We start from the raw sequence: 16,881 nt of genomic DNA, 5'->3' as shown, positions 1-16,881 counted from the left end.
AATATTTCCTTTGTTTGTTTTGTACCGAAGTTCTTTCTCGTACCTACTAAAATCTAGTTACAGCTCACTTGAGTGTTTAAGGGACATAGTCTCTAAAAGCAAATCAAAATTAAAAAACTGGAATGATTATGTGAATAATTTGCTCTTAAACTCTATTCTTTTCGTATCTAGGTTATAGATAATTTTCCCGGTTTCTATTCCACGTCTTGTTTTTGGAAGTTTACGCAGGCTTAAGATGAACAGTTCAGGATGCAGAGTATTCTATACTAATTAGCGTGTGATGTTTTGTCTTGGGAATCAAATGCTATTCTGCCTGCCTCCCAGCTGACTTGTGCTGGTCAGTTAGCAAAGCTGATCTCCCACAGTAGGGACACGGGAGATGTACTAACTCTTTCAAATCTCTAAATCTTTCAAAAGCTCCAACTGAGCTAATTCCATGGTACTGATTTATTATAAGAGGGCAAAGGCAGTAATATTCTTTTTATATCTAGGACTATCCAGAGTTCTTTAAATGCAGCCAAATTTCTCAGGTTACCAAAAAAAAAAAAAAAAAAAGCCACACCCAACTTGTCAAAGTAAATTCTCTCTTTTTGAAATACTTCTCAACTTTTAAAATGTTGCAGGTAAATGGAAATATTATCTTAGATTTTGGGATTGGTTTTTCTTTTAGTTTACCAAGGTGAAATTCACATAACACAAAATTAATCATTTTAAAGGGGACAATTCAGTGGCATTTGATACATTCACAAAGTTGTGTAACCACCCCTTCTAGTCTAGTTCCAAACATTTCCATCACTCCAAAGCAAAACCCCTTATCTACTAGGCAGTTTCTCCCTATTTCCCTCTCCTTCCAGCCCCTGGCAACCAGCAGTGCTGTATTCTGTCTCTGTGAATTTACCTATTCTGGACATGTCATGTAAATGGAATCATATACAGCGTAACCGCTGCCTCCTTTCACTTAGCATGTTTTTGGGGTTCATTCATGTTATAGCATCGGTCATACTTCATTCCTTTTTGAGGCTGACTAGTATTCCATTGTATGTATAGGCCACATTTTGTTTATCCGTTCTTTTGGTGTTGGACATTTGCGTTCTTTCCACCTGTTTGGCTACTGTGAATAGTGCTGCTTGAACATGAGCGCATGTGTACTTGTTTGAGTCCCTGTTTTCAGTTCTTTGAGGGTATATACCTAGGACTGAAATTGCCAGGTCATAGGATAATTCTATGTTTAACTTTTTGAGGAAATGCCAAACTCTTTTCCTGGATCACTCTCTTTTATTGAGCTATAATTCCCAAACCACATAATTCGCCAGTTTAAAGCACATAATTCATTGGTTTTTAGTGTATTCACAGAGCTGTACAACCATCACCACTACCAATTTTAGAACATTTTCATATACCTCCCCCAAGCCATTCTCCCCAGGCCTAGGCAATCAGTTATCTACTTTCTGTCTCTATAGATTTGGGCTCTTCTGGACATTTCATATCAATGGAATCAAACTACATGGAGTCTTCTCTATCTGACTTCTTTCATTCAGCATAATGTTTTCAAAGTTCGTGTTGTAGCGTGAATCAGAATTTCATTCCTTTTCATCGCTGGATACTATTCCATTATAGTAATATGCCATGTTGTATTCATCCATTCATCAACTGATGGACATTCAGGTTGTTTCTTCCTTTTTACTGTTGTGAACAATGCTACTATGAACATTCATGTGCAAGTTATAGTGTAAACACATGTTTTTGGTGCTCTTGGGTATATACCTAGGAGTAGAATTGCTGGGTCATATGGTAGCTCAATGTTTAACATTTTGAGAAACTTCCAAACTGTTTTCCCAAGTGCCTGCACCATTCTTCATTTCCACCAGCAGTGTATGATGGTTCCAATTTTTCCACATCCTTTGCAACACTTGTTATTGTCTGTCCTTTTGCTCAGACCCATCCTAGCACGTGTGAAATCGTAGTTCGTTAGGGTTTTCATTTGCATTTCCCTAATGACTAATGATATTGAGCATCTTGTCATGTGTATATTAGCCACTTGCTGATCTTTGGAAAAATGTCTACTCAGATCACCTGTCCATTTTTAATTATTTGTTTTTATATTATTTTGTTGTAAGGATTTTCCTTATATATTCCAGTTACAAGTTCTTTATCAAATATATGATTTGCAAATGTTTTCTTTCTTTCAGTGGGCTGTCTTCTCACTTTCTTGATGGTGTCCTTTGAAGCAGAAATGTTTTTAATTTTGTTGAAGTCCAATTTATTTATTTATTTTTTTGGTTGCTTATGCTTTTGGCATCTTGCCAAAGAATCCATTGCCAAAGTCAAGATTATTTATGGCTATGTTTTCTTCTGAAAGTTTTATATTTTTAGCTCTTACATTTAGGTTTTTGATACATTTTGAGTTAGTTTTCATATATGGTATCAGGTAGAGGAACAAATTTATAGTTTGCATGTGGATATCCAGTCATTCCAGTACCATTTGTTGAAAAGACTATTCTTTCTCCATTGAATGGTCTTGGCACTCTTGTCAAAAATCAATTGACTGTAGATATGAAGGTTTATTTCTGGACTCTGAATTTTATTCCATTGATCTATATGTCTATCCTTATGCTAGTACCACACTACCTTGATTATCATATTTTATAGAAAGTTTTGAAATTAGGAGTCTGAGTTCTTCAACTTTGTTTCTCTTTTTCAAGATTGTTTTGGCTTTCCAGGTCCCTTGTATTTCCATATGAATTTTAGGATCAATTTGTCAGTTTCTCAAAAGAAGCCATCTGGAATGTTGATGGGAGTTGCACTGAATCTGTAGATTGATTTGGGGAGTATTGCCAGCTTAACAGTTAAATCATCTGATCTATGAACATGGAATATCTTCCCATTTGTTTAGGTCTTTAATTTCTTTCAACAATGTTTTGTAGCATTCAGAGTTTAAGACTTACACTTCTTTTGTTAAATTTACTCCAAGTATTTTCATTCTTTTTAATGCTATTATAAAATGGAATTATTTTCTTAATTTCATTTTTAGATTGCTCATTGCAAGTGTATAGAAAACAATTGATTTCTGGGGCGCCTGGGTGGCACAGTCGTTAAGCGTCTGCCTTTGGCTCAGGGCGTGATCCCAGCATTCTGGGATCGAGCCCCACATCAGGCTTCTCTGCTAGGAGCCTGCTTCTTCCTCACCCACTCCCCCTGCTTGTGTTCCCTCTCTCACTGGCTGTCTCTCTCTGTCAAATAAATAAATAAAATCTTAAAAAAAAAAGAGAAAAGAATAAAATTGATTTCTGTATATTGATCTTGTGTCCCAAGACTTTGATTGATACTTTAGGATTTTCTATTTACAAACTATGTCATCTGCTAATATAGTTTTACTTCTTCCTTTCTAGTCTATGCCTTTTATTTCATTTTCCTGCATAATTATCCTGGCTAGAACCTCTCTTAGTATTGAATAGAAATTCACGAATACACATCCTCATCTTGTTCTTGATCACAGGGAGAACATATTCAATCTTTCACCTTTAAGTATGATATTAGCTGTGGCTTTTTCCAAGATGCTCTTTATCAGGTTGAGGAAGTTCATTCCTATTCCTAGTTTATCAGTTGTTTTTTATTAAGAAGTGGTGTTTAGGGGTGCCCAGATAGCTCAGTGAGTTGGGCATCTGCCTTTGGCTCAGGTCATGATCCCAGGGTCCTGGGATTGAGCCCCGAGGCAGGCTTCACATTCATCAGAGAGTCTGTTTCTTCCTCTCCCTCTGCCCCTCCCCCCACTCATGTGCATTCTCTCTCTCTCAAATAAATAAAATCTTAAAAAAAAAGAGGTGGTGTTTAATTTTGTCAAATGCTTTATCCGCATGTATGGAAATGATCATGTAGTTTTTGCCCTTTATTCTATGATAAGTTAATTGAATCTCAGATGTTGAACCAACTTGGCATTCCTGGGATAAATCCCTCTTGGTCGTGGTGTATAATATTTTTTATATGTTGCTGGATTCAGTTTGTTAGAGTTTTGTTTAGGATTTTTGCATCTGTATTCATAGGAGATATTGGTCTGTAGTTTTCTTTTCATGTGATGTGCTTGTGTGGTTTTTGATGTGTTTGTGTGATTTTGCTATCAGGGTAATACTAGCCTCATAGAATGAGTTGCGAAGTCTTTCTTCTCTTCTACCTTTTAGAATAAGAGTTTGTGAAGAATTGGTATTCTTTAAATGTTTGGTAGAATTCATCAGTGAAGCTGAGCATGGGCCTTTTGTTGTGGGTAGTTTTTTGGTTACTTATTCTGCTTTTGTTATAGGTCTATTCAGATTTTCTATTTCTTCTTGATTCATTTTTAGTAGTTTGTGTCCTTCTAGGAATTTGCCTGTTTCATCTAAGCTATTTAATTTATCAGCATATACTTGTCAGAGTATTCCGTTATAGTTCTTTTTATTCTTCCATTATCTCTTATTGACTATGTCAGTTAATGTTTATAAACCTACTGAAAACTGAAGCAGTGTTATTTACTTACATTTATCCATAAAAAGTTTTTCTCATTTAGAAATATTATAAAATATAGAAAAACAGCTGGAAATAATATTCACCATTCTACTACCCAGAAACAACAACTGTTAACATTTTGGTAAATCTTTTTGGTATAATATAGATTTCTAATCATCCTAAATATTAATTTCTTGTAGCCTTGCTTTTGGCACTAAGACATTATTATATAAACATTTCTCAAGTTGTTATAAATGCTTTGTAAACAGCATTTTAACCATTACTAAACATTTTACTTCATGGATAGACCTTTATAGTCTTAATTATTCCTCTAATATTGAATTTTTTTTTTTAACTAATATAGACAATACTTGGGAGAATTTCTTTGTGTAGTTTTTTCCTTACTTTGGATTATTCCCATATTCAGGTGATTAGACATGAACTTATTGTGTCAAGGGTTATGAATGTTTTGAAAGATCTTGATAGAAAAATAATAGTTTCTATTTCCTGATTACTAACTATATTCTAGGGAGTGTTCAAAATATCCTGCATACTTTTTATTTAATCCTTGCAGTAAACCTGAGTAAGTGTTACTCCTTTTTTGTATAATTGAAGAAGATCATGCTCAGAGAGGTAAGTACTTATCAAGGTCGTATTAGTAACCACTGCCAGAGTGGGGATTTGAATCCAAGGAGTTCTGAGTACAGTGTTGTGGTTTTTTTGCTTTTTGTTTTTTGTTTTGCCAACAACCATTACACCCTTTTACAGTGCCTCCCAATGTTACTGCTCTTGGAAACTAACTTCAGTTAAATTTACTTATATAAAGTACCTTTTATTTGCATAGTGCTTTCACAGTTGTACAGGCCCTTTCATATACATTTGATCTTCACATCCTGTGAAGGATTGTTCTCAATTTGTAAACAAGGAAATGGAGGCTTTGAGAGGCAAAGTGATTTGCTTAAGGATGCATAGCTGGTAAGTGGCAGAGCCGGAGTTAGGGCTCGCTTCCTGTTTCTCATGGTCTTAGTGGTGTGAAGGGCTTCCCCCCCACTTTGGTCGTTCAGCCACAATACAAAACTCTGCCTCTAGAGTATCATGGTATTTTTTTTTTAAGATTTTATTTATTTATTCGACAGAGATAGAGACAGCCAGCAAGAGAGGGAACACAAGCAGGGGGAGTGGGAGAGGAAGAAGCAGGCTCCTAGCAGAGGAGCCTGATGTGGGGCTCGATCACATCACGCCAGGATCACGCCCTGAGCTGAAGGCAGATGCTTAACTGCTGTGCCACCCAGGCGCCCCTATCATGGTATTTTTAAAAAATATATTTATTTATTTGAGAGAGAGAGTGCGCAAGCCAACAGGGGGAGGGGTAGAAGGAGACCGAGAGAGAGTCCTCAAATAGACACCCCACTGAGTGTGGAGCGGGGCTCAGTCCCAGGACCCTGAGATCATGACCTGAGCAGAAACCAAGAGTTGGATGCTTAACTGACTGAGCTACCCAGGTGCCCCTATCATGGCATTTTTAAGAAAAGTAGCCTACATATAAAATTGAGGCTATCCCCTTCTTGTGGGCTATCTACTTTCATGTTGAGAAGTAGCATCTATGTTGTGTTATTATTGTTATTTTTGCTTCTTTTGTGATATGCCACAGGGAAGAGAAAAATCATAGATATCATTTATATTGCATGCCTATTACATTCATTATTTCTATTTCTCTGGAAAGCTCTTGGAGGAAGCTCTGGGGCACCTGGATGGCTCAGTTGGTTAAAGGTTTGACTCTTGGTTTCAGCTCAGGTCATGATCTCAGGGTCCTGAGATTGAGTCCTATGTTGTTGGGCTCCATACTCAGTGGGGTGTCTGTCTGTCCCTCTCCCTCCCCCCACTTACACGCTCTCTCTTAAATAAATAAATAAAATCTTAAAAAAGAAAACAACTCTTGGAGGAAGCTTTGATTAGCCTCCTTTTCTAGATGAGGAAACTGAGACTTAAATTAAAGAACTGCCCAAAGTCATGTTGACCTGGATTGGAACTGGCTCTGACAGATTCCAAAGTCTATGCTCTTTTTGATATGCTGCCCTGACTTGTAAAATTGGAATTTATCCAAAAATAGAAATTAAACATTGTAATTTCATTCTCCTGAACTTCACTTTATACTTAAAATTTTATACTGATGTATTTTGAATTAATAATCTATTGCACTTTTTTTTCCCCATGGAGAACTTTGAGAACACGATGATATATTTTCTTTTATTTCTTCCCTTGAGACCATTTAGAAATGCATTTATTCATTTTCCCTAAGTGCTGAGGAGTCTACAAAGGCTTTTGGCTTTGGAGTTAGATGCTTTAAGCTGTGAGAAATGGAAATTTTCTCTAATGGAGATTGTTCTTTAAAAAAAATTTGTTCTTTATTTTTACTTAAAAGTTTAAAAATACTAACTAGTAAACCAAATATTTCTTTAATTCCTGGAATAACATCTAGTTCATTTAGTTGTTTAAAAATCTAATGATTAAGCCATTCACAGTGGCCTGAGAGATCCCCTCCTTCCATCCTCAGCCCCATATCCCCACTTCCTCAGTCCCAAAGTTAAGTCCTTTACAATGCTGTATCTTAAATTTGGGACCTTCATGGAAAAACAATGAATGCCATTGTTTCCTTTATCTTTGTTGTTCTTGGAAAAATTTTCTGAAACTTTAGAAGGGCCCTTGGCATTCTTGTTATTGTTGGAGGATTTTCCTTTATAATTGCCATCAAGCAATCTTTACTGGCATTGTGGGGTATAGCAGAAATCCCTATGAGTTGGGATCTCCCTCATTTTCCTCCTCAGTGAAATGGAACATCAGATAAGATGTTCTTTAACATTCTTGCCACTCAAAAGTCTATCAGAATGCTCTATAGCTGCAAGTGCATGTGGAGTGGTGGGGGACATTGATTTCCCCCTTCTACTTCTCTTGCTCGCTCCCTCAGCTGTTATCCCATTAACATTCCTTTTTTTTTTTTTTTAAAGAGAGAGAGGGAGAGCACTGCTAGCAGGGTGGGGAATGGGAAAAGGGGCAGAGGGAGAGGGAGAGAGAGAATCTTAAGGAGGCTCCCCGCCCAGTGTAGAGCCTGATGTAGGTCTCTACCTCACAACCCTGAGATCATGACCTGAAGTCGGTCACTTAACCGACTGAGCCACTCAAGTGCCCCACCCTGTTAACATTCTAACACGCTCAAGTGTCTCTCCTCTTTTTTCCTTTTCTTTTGGTTTGGATACATTTTTTTTCTCATGCCATTCTGTTTTGCTTTAACCCCAACTTCTTATTTTTAAAAATTGCAAACCTACAGAGAGAAGATGAAAGAAGAATACAGCAAACACTCAACATCCTCTTCGCCGAGATTCACCACTTTGTTAACATTTGACCATTGTCTTTCTCCCTCTCTCCTCTATTTCCCTTTCCATTTGGAAGTAAGTTGTAGACAGGATGATGTTACCCTCCATATACTTCAGTATGAGTGTCCTAAAAAGAAGGATATTCTTTTATATAACTATAATACTATATCACTGAAAAGAATTCAGCATTGGTGGATTAATACTAACAGAGTTCATATTCAGAACTTTCCTATTGTCCAAAATGGCCCTTTGTAACTGTTTTTCCTTCCCTTTGGAAGAAAAGCTTTCCCTTACCCTCTTCTTCCCTCCAGTTACTCTCCTTCCTCTCAGAGCTTCCTGTCGAAAGGGGCACTCATACTATTGTCTCCTACTTTTTCTGTTCCATCCCATGGAAAATGATTTTGACAAGCTCTTGAATGACCTTGGAGTCCAGTGGACCATTTTCAGTTCTTATTTTGCTTGGCTTCCTGGTAGTACTTGGCACTCTGCACACACCCCTCTTAAAATACTAATGGCCCTTGGCTTCAGTGACAGCACATTCTCCTGGTTTTCCTTGTGTCTCTGAACTATTTATAAGGGCTCCACTTTCTCCCAAGTTCTAAATATTAGGATTCTTCTGTGTTCCTCTTAGTCCTTTTATTTTGTCACTCTAATGCTCTCCTTGGGTGACTTTACTCTAATGGCTTTAATTATCATCTGTACATCAAAACTGCCAAACCTTTATTTTGGGCCCATATCATATATTATATTCCTGGTTTGTTGGCATCAGTTGAGAATCATTTTCTTTTCTTTTTTTAATTCTGGTATAATTAACATACAGTGTTATATTAGTTTCAGGTGTACAATATATGGTGATTCAACAATTCTGTATACTACTTAGTGCTCATCATGATAAGAATACTCTTAGGGAATTATATTATATTATATTATATTTTTAAAAGATTTTACTTACTTCAGAGAGAGAGCACAGGGGACGGGGAGAAGCAGAGGGACAGGGACAAGTAGACCCTGTGCTGAGCACAAAACCTGATGTGGGGCTCAATCCCACAACCCTGGGATCATGACCTGAGCCAAAATCAGATGATCAACTGACTGAGCCACCCAGGTACACTGGGAATCATTTTAAATGAGTACTTTTCTTTTTTAAAATTGTTTATTTATTTAAGTAATCTCTATAACCAACATGGAGCTCGAACTTGTGACCCTGACATCCAAAGTCCCATGCTCCTCTGCCTGAGCCAGCCAGGCTCCCCAAGAGTACTTTTCTTTATAAAAGGAGACCACTTTCTTCATCTGAAATCATGATCCCTCTCAATAGTAATTTGTAGTTAATCATTCACTTTTTGATATGTTAATGTGTTGGCCTTGAGGTTTACATAGGACTGTAGTCCCTTCTTACAAACACATTTGTTGCCTGTCTGAAACAGGCACACAAAAAATGAAACATCTTTTTTATTCTTTATACCCATTAAATGCATCTTCATATTTTTCTTTATTTGCTGTGTGACTAATCCGCTTCTGCTTTAGAAATGTTACGTATTATGAGACTCCGCCATGGACTGTTTAGATATCCATTCTAGAATCATGAGTCTTTAGGCAGTAGAAAGTATTGCTGAAAGGATATGAAGTCCCACCTCCCCATTTAAATGCTCTTTGCCAGCTTCCAGCCTTGACTAGACAATTCACAAAGAAGCCAGCTTTTAGTTGGATCCTGTTAATTGTTAGAAAATCCTGTTACAAAGAGACATATTTCAACGGAGTCTAAGAAAGGGCATTACCTCAGCCCCAATTGCCAGTTATTTCCCGTAATCAGAACACTTTTCTTAGATGATTATGGCTTTATATGGCATTATCTTTTTTAGCAGCTGCAAAAGACAAAATTTAATGCTGATTGTATCTGACCTTGGGTGAATGAATGTGGCAATAGAACTCAGATTAGTAATTAATAACAAGGGAGACATAAAACAGAATTGCAGTCAAGACATTTAATTTTTTAAAATTCTGAGTGGGGATTAAAGGTCATTATTGAATTGTTGAATAGAACATATTTCCTATGAGAAAATATTTTAATAATTTAAAATGCTAGTAATACTTTTATATAGCTAAATTTCTTACATACTTAAAAATATAATAGTTTTTAAAAATTGAGATCTTCCTGATAATGATTCTTTTAGAAAATTGGCAGAAATTCGTAAGGCAGAGAGGTCACAGTTAATTGTAAACTGTTGTTTTCCTGATTTCACTGATTTAGCTTATTAGTTCGGTGTTGTATAGATAAAGCTTCATATTTTCCTGAACTATGGTGTAGCCAAGGATTTCAGTTCTTAGGGAAACTTCCGTAAAATGGGCTTTATGTAGTCTTTGTCTTGTTCCATTGCCCTGTTGAATAAAAGAAGGCTTTAAATGGGGCATTTAAAAATCTGAATCCTAATAAATGTAGAGAGAAAGAGTTAGAAAATCATTCTTTTGCAACTACTGTCAAAAGAATTTATTTGGGCAAAAACTATCCATGGATGTTTTGGAGAACAGAATGTATACAGAGTCCTAAAGCATGTTCCTACAAATTGTTTATTAATCTTAAAGAGGAAGCAAATATGTCTACAGTAGAGAATTTTAGGTAGACACTATGGGGCGACCTGATCGGGTAGAGGCCTGCGGCGTGGGTGGTGAAAGAATTCATCCAAAGCAGAACAAAGGAGATAGAGGTTTATTGGATACACGACAAGGGGGCAGCGGGCAGGGCAGCAGAGGAGAGACTATCCGCTAAGAGGTGGTGATAAGGGGCTGTAGTTAAGGGGGGACGGTGAGGAGATATGGGAACATATGGAATTTTACTTTTTTGGTACCCGTGCCTGGTTGTAGGTAACCCATTGGTCAGCTAGGACCTAGCCTAGGTTGTTTCGAAGTGGGTCGCCTAATGAGCCAGTTTGCATTCATCCTGGTGGTCGCTTGTGGGCCCTTTTAACCTTACTCAGGTTCCCATTGCTCAAGCCCTCTGCCCAAAAGTGGCCTCTACAGACACCACCTTAACCAAATAATCTAAGTTCATGTCAGCAATGAGACAAATGAACATCATGTGCGTCCTGATGGGACGCGCTTGAGAAAGACGCACTATTTGTCCCTGCCAAAGTACATAGCCGGAATCAAATCACGGGGAAGTAGCTGACAGATCCAAATTGAGGGATATTTTAAATAATTAGCCTGTACTCTTCAAAAATTTCAGTGTCGATAAAGAGAAAGAAAGGCTAAAGAATTGTTCTAGAATAAAGGGGACTGAAGAAACGATGTTGTTATGTGTGGAGAGAGACAGTAGGAGAATGCATATGTGACAAAATATTAACGACTGTACTATTCTTACCTTTCCCCATATGTTTGAAAATGTTTCAGAATAAAAAGGTAAGAATATCCCAGTCCTGTACAACCTGGGCTCTGTTGCCAAGTCTGCGGTGGCTGCAGCCTAGGGTTCTGCCCTTCGGGAGGGCCATTTATTAGCTCTTCCTTGTTTCTGCCTCCTTCCACCTTCCCCATCCACCGCAGACCCTGTGTACCACCTGCTGACGTCAGCTTGAGCAGCTTCACTGTACCCATGAACAACCGCACATGTGCTGGGGTCTCAGTTCCTTGACCTCCTAAGCCCCAGCATCCCCTTATTCACTCTACTTGAGCTACTCACTCCCATTTCCTGGCCCCTGTGGCCACTCGGATCAGCTCTGGCTCTGCAGTCTTTATGATTATTATCCCATTTTCTGATCTCTTGGTCTTCATTGAAACCTCTGGACCTTAGCCTCTTCCCATGTGTGTCTGTCTCCCAGCCCCCTCTTGTCTTCACTTTCTTCCCCATCCATCTCTCCCCATCTTCTGTTGGCTATCACTGGAGCCAGTTAACAGATCATACACAGTAATCATACTTCAGGCAATTTAAAAGAGAAGTAATGGGTGAAGTGTTTAATGTTCCTAGACTACTTGCTAGCAAACTTTGCTACAATACCTTGATGGGAAAGCCAAGGGTATTAGTGACTTGACTTGGATTTTTCTACAGGGATGATTCAGATTTTTTTTTTTTTTTGGTAGCCTTTAGAATTTGTCCTCTTTGTCCAGAAGCTTCTGATTTGAGTGTTCACAGGTACATGTCCTGTTTTGTCCTTTGCATCATTACTTTCAGCTTTGCTATATGCAGTAATAGGTAGGCTGCTGCTGTGGCCTTAAAAAAAAATAGAAGGATAAATTAGAGTATTTTATAACTGGAGAGAATCTTAAAGATCACACAATTCCAACTTTACATTGCTCACATGAGATACTGAGGACCAGAGAGGTTAAACAATCTGCCCAAGGTTACATGGTTGGCATCTGGTTGAGTCAGAATCAAAATGGAAGTCTCTAGATTACAAATTCAGAACTTATTTTTATTATCCCATATGGATGGGTTGCTGGGTGGGTGAGTAGATGAGTAAATAAAAAGTCAAAGAAATGTCCTCTAATTCTTGCCGCACTCTGACTGGAATACCAGAGGTTTCCAAGAATGATCAAACTATGATTTCTTTCGTCATTTAGGGAAAGTGATAGTTTTGTTTAAGAGGCCTGTCAGTGTCTGGAGTCTGGGCCTCGTACTTTACTTTCACTTCCCTCTTGTTTAAGAAAAATGCTTTGCAGGGGTGCCTGGGTGGCTCAGACAGTTAAGCTTCTGACTCTTGGTTTAGGCTCCGATCATGATCTCAGGGTTGTGAGATCAAGCCCCACATTGGGCTCCGCACTCAACACGGAGTCTACTTGAGATTCTCTCCCTTTTTCTTCGCCCCTCCCTCTCTCTCTCTCTCTCTAAAATAAATAAATAAAATCTTAAAAAGAAAAATGCTTTCCAGGGGCTGCCACAGTTTGTGGATGAGCGAGCCTCCTGGGTTCTTGTCTCGCTTGCTGCCCAAGAAGCAGACTTTGTGACCATCTCATGCCCACTGGGCATGTGCTTTGAGCTGTTTTTCCAGTGAAGTTGGAAGTCTCACTGTGACAGTCACACACTGTAGCAGATGGCAGATACAGAATAACTGTAAACAAAAATAGCAAGGAAAACTGTGGTCCCGGAGCTGGGCCAGACTATTCTCATCATGCTTTGAAGAGCTAAGGTAATAGAAGTTTCTCCCCCTTGTTTAAAGCTTTTTGCTACTAGACGGTTCATACTCCTTCCAGTTCATTTGAATTCATTTTAATGAGTTCTATCACACTTGTGCCTCTCTTTCTTCCTGACTGGATGTCAGGCCCCTTAAAGTTACATGAAATATTTGTTCATCCTGATGCCTCCTCAGGAGGCCTCTGCTGGCAGAATTTTAAAAGCAGAGAGTCTTTAAATGCCTTATTGTTCTGAATATAAGCTTCTAGTTTAAAGAACTGTCAAATAAACTCCTATTTAAAAAACAAACCAAACCTAAGACTCCACCTGTCAGCATGAAGAGAAACACAAGACAGAAAGTCTTAACTAAAGAGCAATTTCATTCATTCAACAAATACTTACTGAGCATCTACTGTGTTCTAGGGACTGTTCCAGACCCAGGGGATATAGCAGTTAACCCAAGGGACTAAAATCCCAGCCCTTATAGAGGTGACATTTTAGTGGAAGGAGACAGATAATGACAAAGGAGTAAAAGACATGCTCTATCAGATAGCTTTAAGTGCTGTGGTGAGGAAGTGAGATAGGCAGGGGGCGGGGGCAGGGGGCCATTTTGAAAAGGGTGGTCGGGAATGGCCTCGCTGAGAAGGCGGCGTTTGAGCCAAGACTATGGTCTCTAAGGGAGAGCCCTATGGATCCTGGTTGGCACGGTTCTTCTTGCTCCTCACTCTTGGGTTCTGAGATGGGGTGTGTTTGTCTACAGTAGCTTGTGAAATTTTTAATAAACTGTTACGTATAATTAGGAATCTGGGGGGGTGGGCGCTAGAAGTTGTAGCTGGGAGAGAATTATCTGTTATTCCCCCCTTACTTTTTTAAAAAAGCATCTACTATTTATTGAGTGCTTCCTATGTGCCAGGCAATGTGCTAAGCATTTTATATTGATCAATTAACATATTATGAATACCTGTATTGACACATTACTAATACATTATTATACATTACTAATACACCGTTATTTTAACAGCCCTAGACAATATTTGTTCGTTTGTTCAACAAATATCCATGGCCAGGCCTTACCCCAGGTGCTGGGGATATGGCAGTGGACAAAATAAAGCCCCTATTCTCATGTAGCTCGGCTAATAGGGGGAGGTAGACAATAAACACATAAACATACGACTGTATAGAATGGCAGGCGGTAAAACGTGCTATGGAGAACAACAGAACAGGCGAGAAGCATAGGGAACGGGAAGTAGGGTAGGTGTGCGAGGGAGGACATACCGTTCTACAGACGGTCTCATTTTTTATGGCTGATTCCCAACGCCACACTGGGTTGTACAGCATAAGGGTAATAAGCCCAGTTTCTGGAATTACAGAGATCCGGATTTGACTCCATATTCTCCAGAATACAAGTTATTTCTGAGCCTCAGTCTCCTTATGTGTAAAATAGGGATAATGACCCTTCATAGGATTGTTGGGAGGATTAAATCGAATCGAATTGAGTGATGCACATGAAGCACTAAGCACAGGGCCTGGCACAAAACAAATGCTCTGAATTTATTATTTGCCTTCTTCACTGACCTCCTCCATGAATATTGAATTTCTAAATGCCATGGTAATGACTGCCACCATAGAAAAGAAGCCATTCAAAAACAAACACCAAGAAAAAACACAAACCCACACAAAAAACACCCCAGCTTGGCAATACAGAATCCACCTGTGCTGGGTACAGGAAATTGGCCAGGTAACTTGTTAAGCCTATGCTGTTGCTTCCTTCTAGAAACAAAAATAGAAGGCCCTTGGGACACATATGGCAATAGCTTTTATTTTTGTTTTTTTTTCCTGCATGGAATTAATGTGACAGGGACGACAAGCCCTGTTATGTGATGAAGCAGCAGGACCAGAAGCGGATCTAAGCTGTCCAACAAGTTCAGAACTGGACGACACAGATCTTCAACTCTACAGGCAGGGTTGGGGGTTATGGAGCCAGCAACCCCTCGGGTAGGGTCTATCCTATCTGGGCTCTACCCTTTGCCGTTTTGCAGGTTTCTGCTCCAGAGGAGAGCCCTCAGCTGGCTAGAACGGCCCTGCGGTGTGTGTATGGGTGGGGGTGGGGGTTCTTAGGAATCAGGTGAGGTTTTAGAGGTCTGGTGTGGGTACACTCAACCCTGCCCTGCTGGTCTCCTTCCCTGTGCCAGAGAGGTGCTGGGGGAACTGTAGCCCAAAGAAGCAATAGCAGGATGTGGATCAAAGTCCATTTTGCCAGCTGCTGCCTAAGTAGTCAAAATCCAGATGTGGGGTTCTGCTAAGGCCCTGAGCTGGAGTGTCCAGGAAGTTGGACGCTCGAGGCCTAACCTGAGCCTGCTCTTCCCTCCCGATGAGACTGGCTCATCAGGCAGGGTCTAGTCAGGGGGCAGAAACCAGAGAGGGATGTGACGAGAGAAATGAAGGGAAAGAGCTGTTCATTGGGTATCAAACTGTTTCTAGGTAACAGAAAGGTCTCTGAAGGAGCTCTAAGGCATACAGAGATACGACAGTTCCCATCTCTAGGGCTGAGAGAACAAAGGGGAGAGATTGGAGTTATTAAAATCTAGAAACTTGGAGGAGGGTTCCTGCGGAACTGAGAGTAGACCTTTGACAATCGGGGCGCCCAGCTGGTGCTGGTGTCTCTGAGGGGCAGCCCTGAGGTTGGTTGTGCAAGCGCGGAGGAACTGCAGACTGGATCCAGTTGCCGCTACAAGGAGAACCTGGTGGGGGGTGGGGGGTGGAAGCCATTGCTAGGCGACACCAAGAGGGACAGGAAGCAGACAGGAAGGAGTGCGTCTCTCATCCCTCCTCCAGCCTCACCATCTGCCTTTACTGCCCCCCTTGGCAGAGCCAAGCAGGTAGCCCCTGGCTGATCACAATGTGGCCTGCAGAGCCCCAATCTCAGCATGCGAGTGCATTAGAGAAGTGTGGGGTGCTGGCTGACACGTGATAGCTTAGTAAGTCGCTCCAGAGAGGAATGCAAGGGCCAACAGGCACAGGCGTAGGGCATGGCTCAGCTTCCTGCCTTTGGAGCAGAAGAGGAAAGGCAAGAGCCGGGGAACTGAGCGTGGTGGTCCACCTAGCACACCTACTAGCGAAATACAGCCCGTGAAAGTACCACGTGCTTATCAAATAAAATAGCAACTCCTCCCCTGGGGAGTGGGGCGGGATCCCGGCAAGGGACTGGACTGAAGCAAGGCAGAGAGAGGACAGGGGGCTTCGATCACCTATTTCCCCTCGTGGGGGAGGAGTAGAAGTGGTAGTGAATGTACCGTGTGTAGCTTAGTGCCGGGCACAGAGTAGGCATTCCACAAACGGTGGCTCTTGTTATTCAAAGGAAGGAAGGGGACACATAGATTAGGGAAAGAAGTAACTGGCTATAGTGGAGAGAGCCCACAGTTTGGGACTCAGAAGACCTGAGACCATACTAGATAAGTGACCTGAGACCATACTAGATAAGTGACTTGGAGCAAGATACTTGCCTCTGTGAACCTTTCAGGTTTCCTTATGTGTAACATAGAGATGATACTTGTGGGGGCTAAATCTCTTCTAGCAGGCCCTTAGCGTATGGTAACTGTTTTGTCCCATTATTAATTATAGAAATAGTAAGCGTGATTATTTCTTATCAGTGGTGCTAACCCTAAGTAGAAGACACTTTAGTGGTCATTTATTCCACTGCATCACTCAGCAGACGAAGAAACTGAGACGCAGCAGACGGCCAGTAGCTCTACGGGGGTTACGAGCCTGGGCTACGGCTCAGTGAGGCCTGGGCTACGGCTCAGTGAGATCTGGCTTCCATTCCGCGCTGCGCATTTCCACTTACCTGCTAAGTGAGGCTAAGTGACCTTACGTAGTCTGTCTCAGCTTCTGGGTGTGGTGAGGAGGTGAATCCACCGCCTGGCCCTCAGTAAG

The 16,881-nt window shown here is 40.4% G+C and overlaps 1 protein-coding gene across 2 annotated transcripts in view; it reads left to right on the top strand.

The window, feature by feature from the left end:
* Positions 1 to 16,881, top strand: part of PPEF1 (protein phosphatase with EF-hand domain 1) — a 113,796-nt gene that overhangs the window by 20,903 nt on the left and 76,012 nt on the right. The window lies entirely within an intron of this gene.

Source organism: Ursus maritimus (assembly GCF_017311325.1).
Source record: "Ursus maritimus isolate PB19 chromosome X unlocalized genomic scaffold, ASM1731132v1 scaffold_X1, whole genome shotgun sequence".
NCBI classification, from domain to species: Eukaryota; Metazoa; Chordata; class Mammalia; order Carnivora; family Ursidae; genus Ursus; species Ursus maritimus.
The sequence above is the reverse complement of the archived record's forward strand: the minus strand, read 5'-3'. Positions and strand labels throughout refer to the sequence as shown.